The sequence below is a fragment of the Pseudochaenichthys georgianus genome, unplaced genomic scaffold, assembly GCF_902827115.2.
Source record: "Pseudochaenichthys georgianus unplaced genomic scaffold, fPseGeo1.2 scaffold_499_arrow_ctg1, whole genome shotgun sequence".
NCBI lineage: Eukaryota > Metazoa > Chordata > Actinopteri > Perciformes > Channichthyidae > Pseudochaenichthys > Pseudochaenichthys georgianus.
Genome location: NW_027263060.1, coordinates 73,290 through 82,500, shown reverse-complemented (window position 1 = coordinate 82,500; position 9,211 = coordinate 73,290). Strand labels below are relative to the sequence as shown.

The following is a 9,211-nucleotide window of genomic DNA, read 5'->3' as shown; positions in this document are numbered from 1 at the left end:
TCGTTTTCCCAGCATTCAATGGATTATCCGTAAATCATACAATCAAAACCAAAACGTTGATTTATCTGTTTTCCCGTTTTGGTTTAAAAACCGAATAACGTCGGTTTTTTGGTTTTCCGTTTTTCCGAAAAACCAAAAATGTTCTTTCTTAAACGTTGTTCATATGTTTTGGATGCATATTGTTCTAGTATTTTTTTCAGGCTGTTACATACAATTAGCCTCTGTTGCTACCTGCTGGTGGTGAGTAAATATTAAAATCAGTTAAAATTGACAACCAGTCCGCGATTTTTTTTTAATGTATCTGCCGGTCCTTGGCACAATAAAGGTTGGGAACCCCTGCTCTAATAGACGCTACTCAAGATGGCGCAGACAAATCAACTTCCGGTGATACAGAAGAAATTAAAATAGTCGACCTGAGACGCAGCCCCTGTCTCAGCCTGTCCCTCTCAGGAGCCAAGCCTGGAGAGGACTGCCCAGAGTGGGTAATGCCCCGATTGCACCCGCCTCTTGAGACATCGCCCCCCAGAACTGGGGGATTGCCCAGGGCTGGCCCACCTTCATCTGTGTCATCTCTGAGAACCACGAAAGTTACATGGGAAATAAGCCCCTCCTACACCTCTATATAAACAGCGTGTGGAAGCCCTTTCTGGATCTGCCTCGGTGGAGAGCAAGGATGGCCAGTGCATTCAGTCCTATAGCCGTCTTGGCAGCAGGATTCAAACCCTTTCTTCCCTGACTCAGCGAGTGCCCCATGTTCTCATTTCTGTGGCAGGTTCATTCTCTGGCGGCCCCTTATAATTCACTGCCTGATACTCTCTCCTCCTCACTATAATTCTAATCCTAACTGTCAAACCCTTTGCAGGTTGTAACCTAAAATGGACGCTGTGACAAAGGTAACTTTGTCACTGTGGACTGACGGCTTCGGGCCTTGTAATATTGCACATGTGGTTTAGTTTGAAAGTGTTTCCCCTCCCGTTTTGTCTGTGGCTGGTGATTGGGTTCACCTGGTGCCCTGTGTTGTCTCCTCCCCCCTCACCTGTGTCTTATTTGCCTGATTAGTGTGTGTGTATTTAGGCTCTGGTTTCCCTGTCAGTGGACAGGTAGTGTGTGTGAGATCCTTGTTGCTGGTGACTGTGTTCACATGAAACAGTAAGATTGAGGCTGTGTCATGTACCTCAAGGAGTAATAAATGCCCACACCGGGTTATGTTTGAACTCTCTGCCTCCTTGCTTGGTCGGGCCGCTCAACGGTCAGTCTCACGGACGCCCACGTGCTTACTCCTCCTCATGCCTTGAAACTAAAATGGCGGCCCACTTGAAATTAATTAAGAGAACAATTGAATTGTAAATAAATAAGGAGACAACATAACAATTTGTAATGAACTTTTTATTGGGGTTATTACAAAGGTCAAACATAGGATTAAGAAAATACATGGCAATTTACCAACCCAGTCAAACGGCATTTCGTGTTCACCAACACGATTTTTAATCTATTGATTCGTGTTCGCCAACACGATTTGCCCCTTTTTTTCGCGTTGCACAGCACGATTTTAAAAGCAATGTATTTCTACTGGTAATGTGTTTCGTGCCTGCAGGCTGCAGCACGTCTTTTTCTCCGGTCGGGTCGTGGAAGACCGGAAGCTGTGTGGTTCATAAAAACATGTTCTTACTCAATATCAAGCCACAGTTATTGCTTTTATTTTAAATCGTATAATTTCGGACTTTTGTTGCCGTCTGTGAGGAAAATAAATGGGGCTCAGAGCCTCAGGATACTGAAATCTGTATTTTTAAATCTTTTTTTCCTTCTAATTTGTTATTCTTTTCAAAATAACACACTGTTATTTACTCACCAATAACGCACAATTATCCTTGCTTTTATTTATTGGTTTAAACATTAAATAACAGATTAAGGTCAGATTAAGAAATGTGCAGAATATGACAGTTTAATGGTGGAGGTACACACATATTGATAGATGTCTTGTAATGCACTGTTGAGGAACCTGTGACCCAAGTTTTTCATTCATTGCATAACTACACCGTAGTTGTGTATGATATGTCAATAAACCTTTGAAAATCTTGAAAAGGATGTGCAAAATAGCCATAATATACAGTCTTTAATTAACTATCAGTAGAGAATAACGAGTAATGAATATACTTTATTACTTGTTTCCATTCATGTAAATTGCAGATGCATGTTTAGTCTTCTCAAGCACCAACTATCAAATATCTCTCCTGATTGTTGGCACTTGACACAAATCACCTTACCCAAATTTTACTCAGGTGTAAGTAACTAAAGTCTGATTTAAGGGTTGTTTATATTTCACATAATTAACTCAAATAAATGCAGTGGAGTAAAAATACCAGGTTAACCTCTGAATTGTAGTGGAGTAGAATTACAAAGTAGCAATGAGCTGTCATGTGGGTATATATTAATATATTAATGCTGCGCATTATGGACACAAGCGATTTTCACCCATTTATTAATTATATGTTTTACATTTGATAACACCAATGTGTTTAATACTGGCAACTTCTAAATGTGAGAAAAACGAAAACGTTCAGTAGAGATGTCCCATAGAACATTTTGCGAAACACAATAGACAGCATGTGTAGTTCTGGGGGGGGTGTTCGATTCCAGTTTGGATAGTCTGGCGTGGTTTCGTTCCATTTCACACAGCTGTTTGACGCTCTGCGTAACCTTACGGGACTGTAGTCCTAAACGATAGATGGGGATTATGGGTAGTGTAGTGTCTTCGGCCATCCTAAACTCAGAAATGTTGACAATCGCAATGATGCTCGAAATGTCCCTTATAGGCCTACGTCTGTTTCCGGTTATTTTTATTTTGAAATTCAGTTCCTGGCGGACGCCAAAAAAGCCCGAGATTATGGAATTAAACCAATAAATAAAAGCAAGGATAATTGTGTGTTATTGGTGAGTAAATAACAGTGTTATTTTGAAAAGAATAACAAATTAGAAGGAAAAAATATTTAAAAATACAGATTTCACTATCCTGAGGCTCTGAGCCCCATTTATTTTCCTCACAGACGGCAACAAAAGTCCGAAATTATACGATTTAAAATAAAAGCAATAATTGTGGCTTGATATTGAGTAAGAACATGTTTTTATGAACCACACAGCTTCCGGTCTCCCACGACCCGACCGGAGAAAAAGACGTGCTGCAGGCAGTAGAAATACATTGCTTTTAAAATCGTGCTGTTCAACACGAAAAAAAGGGGCAAATCGTGTTGGTGAACACGAATCAATAGATTAAAAATCGTGTTGGTGAACACGAAATGCCGTGAGACTGGGTTGTGATATCTGGTAATAACTAACACATGTGTCAGTTAACCCGAGATCTCAACATTCACAGACAGTCGGGGTATATTAGTTTTTGTACTTCATTATTGGATTAACATGGTTCAAATTGAACATATTATACATTTCCTGAAAGCTTGGATCCTCAGCAGTCATGGAAGCTTGGTTTCATATTTTTAAAACAAATTTAGGGCTATGATAATCCTCTTTGCACATTTTTAATATTCAACTTTTCATAAAAGCAGGAATATGTTCACTGGTTTTGGCCAGTTATCTCAGGATGAGCAGGGCTCTCATAGATAATGCACATATGGTGATATAGCTTAGGCTGAGACCAATCCATAGATACCTTATTTGAGAATATTGGACCTTGTTAAGATGGTCAACCTCCTGGTGACATATGCGCATATTGCACAAGATTAGGATTGTATGCATTTATGTCATACTACAATGTCCCTAGACTTTCAACTAATTGAATATATTATACATTTCCTGAAAGCTTGTATCCTCAGCAGTCATGGAAGCTTGGTTTCATATTTTTAAAACAAAGTTAGGGCTATGAAAATCCTCTTTGAACATTTTTAATATTCAACTTTTCATAAAAGCAGGAATATGTTCACTGGTTTTGGCCCGTTATCTCAGGATGAGAAGGGCTCTCATAGATAATGCACATATCAATGCAGAGCTTGGATCAATACGTATCCAATGGGACCCTGCAAGTCATTCTCAAACCTTGTGGAGACAAAAATGTCCAGGTGCTCATATGAACTCTACTTATTTAACTTGTTAAATGTCCACCGTTATGGGACTGTAGCTCAGGCCAGCTTTGTCCCTCAGCCTTGTTTCATACATCACTGCAAAGGTCAGACTGAGACCTTTCCATAGACACCATGGATACACAATGTCAGACCTTGTTTAGACAAACAGTGGCCAATAAAGAGATGTGACTTATGTGTGCATGAAATGTACAGGAATCTGTCCATTTCATCCACATTTGACGACCCATCCAGGGTGGCTTTCTTACCCAGGAATTAGTGTGTGAAACCTGGGTAACATTGATGTGAATATAGGGAGAATATGTCCATTTCATCCAGGGAGATGTACAGGGCTTTCTTACTCAGAAATTAGTGTGTGAAAGCTGGGTAAGATTGCTGTGAATATAGGGAGGATATGTCCATTTCATCCACATGTGACGACTCCCATTAAAAGTGCATGAAATGTACAGGAATCTGTCCATTTCATCCACATTTGACGACCCATCCAGGGTGGCTTCCTTACCCAGGAATTAGTGTGTGAAAGCTGGGTAATATTGCTGTGAATATAGGGAGGATATGTTCATTTCATCCAGGGAGATGTACAGGGCTTTCTTACCCAGGAATTAGTGTGTGAAAGCTGGGTAAGATTGATGTGAATATAGGGAGGATATGTCCATTGGCAAATGTAAGGGGAGAGAAACAGAGCAGAATCACTGCAGAATCAGGTCTGTGTGCAGGCTCTCACACTCACAGACACCCAGGCTCACTGCAAAGCTCAGACTGAGACCTTTCCATAGACACCATGGATATCAATGTCAGACCTTGTTTAGACAAACAGTGGCCAATAAAGGGATGTGAATTATGTTTTAAACGCCTATTGCAAAAAACAGAACTGGTGGTTTCTAAGTTTTGACCTGCTTCAAAATGTCCATTGCTGTTCATTTCACCATTAATTAGTACAGGACAAATGTAAGGGGAGAGAAACACAGCAGAATCACTGCAGAATCATGTCTGTGTGCAGGCTCTCACACTCACAGACACCCAGGCTGATGCAGCTGGCTTCTGTAGCCAGTAACACATTCATGTGCGTTGATATCTGGTAATAAGTAACACGTGTGTCACTTAACCCGAGATCTCAACATTCACAGACAGTCGGGGTATATTAGTTTTTTTTGTTAAATGTCCACCGTTTTGGGACCGTTGAAGGGCTGTTAGGGATAAAACACATATGGGCACATAGCTGTGGCTGAGAGCTATCCATAGCTTCCTGTTTTGATAATATTGGGCCAAAAAGGTAACAGTGCCTATATAATCACATGCAGTCAATGTTCACGGTTTCTGGGCTGTAAGTCAGGCACACCCACCAGAACCTCATGCCCCTGGCTTGTTTTGTTGTATTCAACATAGACAGGCTGGGGTCCAGCACCACGGAGAGCGCCTCCCCGCTGCTGCTGCTGCTGCTGCTGATGGAAGGTGTAACATTTTACTCTTTTTTTCCCCGTTTCCACGTTTCAAACCCTTAATTCATAAATGCTGAATTAAATGCTGAATTCACACTTACAGTCATGCCTTCAACAGCTCCTGGTCGCTGAAAGTGGCGCAACATCATCACTGCTTCACAGTAGTAGCGGTACCACGTTTTCTCAGTTGGCGAGACCACTATCTTAGAGATAGCCATCCTGTTGTAGATGTCCAAGAACCTTTTCTTTCCACTCCGCAAAACCAGGTTGCAGTCATGAACGGTGGGCATGCCGTCCACAATTCGATCGCATCTAAACAAAGAATAAAAAGGAGAAACAGGTTGTTTATAATAGTCAGGATTGTACTAGGAGAAAACATTAAGTACACCACAGAAGGACAATACAGAATGAATAGTAAAGGTAAAACATGTACCTCGTACTGCATGCGTTCCCTGAATGTTTCCTTGCAACAGGTTTCCGCATGGTTTTCAAGAAGTCGATGTACTTCTGAATCTTATTCCCGTCTTCATTCATATCGACGCTCCCTTTCACGTACTGCAGGAACCTGATTATGTTCTTCATGTAATTGAGGATAGTGGCTGCAGACAAGCCTGAGTTGATTAGGGCACTCATGTAGTCCATGGTCTCTGTTGTGTTGGTCATGAATTCTAAAGTAGGTTCTCCTTCCGGCTGCATATAGCGTAGGAACCGGGACACATTGTCAACCTGTGAAGGAAGTTGAGAAACAATTGTTAGCATCCACATCTTGTAAATAAACTAGACAAACTGAATGTGCTGCGAGTTAATATATCTTACCTCCTGTTGGCAGTTTTGGACCTGTAGGGCGCCAATCAGGTGATTTTTGAAGCCCACAAGAAGCTTGCTTTCCGGTGGGCACTTTTCATACATACCGCCAGTTTGCATGGCTTCTCGCACAGTGCCCATGGAATGGCTTTGAAAATGAAGGACATCATAATTAAAAAGAAATCTGACTACAAGTTTACACCTCAATGCATAGGTGATAAACTGTACAACATTTCAAATACATCTGTTGTACTAACCTTCTCCTGGAACTGTCTCTTGTCTTCTCGTCAGAAGAAGGTGTTTCACTGGAATCGGTCTCCTCCTCCTCTGGTGGTGAGGAAGAGGCGGTACAAGCGACTGCCGAGGTGGCGACTGCTGAGGTGGTAGCAGTCACAGAGTCGGAAGTCCCGGGTGCCTCACGTGCACAGTCCATGTCTTCATCAAAAGGCTTGTTCAGGATCAAGTAGCCATTCTGAATGAGATACTTCACCATTGCCATACGGGAGACGTGATCGGGCAGTAACTTCACCAATGTGTTGTATTCCCAGACCCTTTGTGTCGCGGTCCACACCCTGGTGGACTCCTTTGCAATATCCACCTGAGCCGCTATTTCCACTGCACTGCATCCTTTCATGCACCGATCTTCCAAGTGTCCTTTGATGCTGATAGGTATCTTGCTGCACATCAGACAGTAGATAGCGTTGCGGTGTCTATGAGGAAACACACAATGAATCATTAACTTCTTTAAAGGTGGTACCAGCACCTCCAGGGCTTTACATTTGAACATTTGAACTAATAAATGCAAAAGACATGCTGAAAAGCTTTTAAACATTTATTATGAAAAATATATATTTATTAATATAACAAGAAAATATTACTTCTTAGCATTTTGTTGAGGCATCCTCAAAGCAGTTCTCAGTTCAGTTGTTGTTCGGTTGTTGATCAGTTGATCAGTTGAGTGAACTGGTTGAAGCTCTGTAACAAAGAATAAAATGAGAAGCTTATATACCTCACCCAAGCCCCGCCAACCGCCCACCGCCCCCCTAGTAATTGATCCGCCCCTGACAAAGACAATGGAAGTCACTCACATGCAAATATCCTCCAATCCCCATCTCAGGTGTTGTGGGGGTTTTGGATTTGGAGGTATCTGGTATGTTCTGAAAATATTTGACCATGTTAATGCAGCTGGCTTCTGTAGCCAGTAACGGCCCGTCCACACAGCGGCGTGCGCTGACGCTTGCGTCTGAAACTCGACCAACAACCAATCACATGAATCTCCCGCCCCTGACACACAAGCAGCAGTTTGATTGGCTAGAGCTTGTACTGGCATATAATTCGATTGGCTGACGCCTCGCCGAGGCGTCAAAAGTTGAACATTGCTCAACTTTTGCAGCGAGCCACGCCAGCTACGCTACACGTCGCTTCCCACGATGCATTTCGGCTAAAAGTGACGTCACCCCATTCAAAGTGAATGGGGAAGCGTCAACGCACGCCGCTGTGTGGACGGGCCGTAACACATTCATGTGCGTTGATATCTTGTAATAACTAACACATGTGTCAGTTAACCCGAGATCTCAACATTCACAGACAGTCTGTGTATATTAGTTTTTGTACTTCATTATTGGATGAACATGGTTCAAATTGAACATATTATACATTTCCCGAAAGCTTGGATCCTCAGCAGTCATGGAAGCTTGGTTTCATATTTTCAAAACAAAGTTAGGTTTATGAAAATCCTCTTTGAACATTTTTAATATTCAACCTTTCATAAAAGCAGGAATATGTTCACTGGTTTTGGCCCGTTATCTCAGGATGAGAAGGGTTCTCATAGATAATGCACATATCAATGCTGAGCTTGGATCCACGTTAGTCAACGTTTCAATAACAGATATTTTAGTAGTTTAATATATATAATATTCCTCTGCACTGTTGCTTATACATGGTAAGGGTGTGTGTTGGGAGTTGTAGGTCTCAGTTATGGATGTCTAGCATCACTCAGTGGTCAATAATGAGATGACACACAGCTGAAAGGATTTACAGTACTTTGAGTGGATGTCAACGTTTCGGGTGAAATAAACTGAGAATATGAATGTGCTTTGCATGATACATAGTTATTGTGAAGACCATAACATGAAGACACATGGAGGCACTTTTAACCAATGCACATACATGTTTGATTGTTGAATGTTATACATTATGAAGGTTAAAAGGGAAATGAAGCAACAGATGAATACAAATACTTTCAAAACACCGTTTTTGCACAATTCACAGCATAAATTAGACTGAGGCAAATGTGACACATGTGTTACTACAGAGATTTCATGAATTTCATGAAAGTGCATACATTTTAAATGTGAATTTCTATTTTTAAGATTAAAAAGTTGAAATTAATCTTAATCACAACCATTGTCATATCCACAAAGTCTAAAGTAGACAAAACCACGTGACACAAATGTGTGGTGTAATCAGAACAGGATGTAGTAACAACAGTCAAATAAGTCGACATTTGGCCTTATGAAGGTTAATGGGTCAGAAAAGACAAAATTATAAAGTCCAATGTTCAACTCCTATTTTTAACCCCTCATATGACCATATCACACATGTGTCACATTTGACTGTACACGTTTTGACAAGGACAAAGCATTACATAATCTGAAGACAGACATTCAACATTATGAAGGTTAATGGGTTGAAAAAGACAAAATTGTAAGGTCCAATGTTCAACCCATAATTGTAACCCCTAGCTTGACCATTTCACACATGTGTCATACATCAGCACACTTACTGTACAAGTTATGAAAATGAAATGCCAACATATAAGCTGAAGACTAAGACATTGAGATATAATGCAATGAAAATAAATAAATAATGACAACA

The 9,211-nt window shown here is 41.0% G+C and overlaps 1 long non-coding RNA gene across 1 annotated transcript; it reads right to left on the bottom strand.

Annotated features, from left to right (window-relative positions):
- Positions 1-6,685: 6,685 nt before the first annotated feature.
- On the bottom strand, positions 6,686-7,497 carry LOC117442890 (uncharacterized). Its single transcript, XR_004551567.2, has 3 exons — positions 7,423-7,497; positions 7,213-7,309; positions 6,686-7,044 (listed from the first exon to the last, which is right to left on the bottom strand). It is a non-coding gene; the product is annotated as an uncharacterized lncRNA (long non-coding RNA).
- Between the last annotated feature and the right edge of the window lie 1,714 nt (positions 7,498-9,211).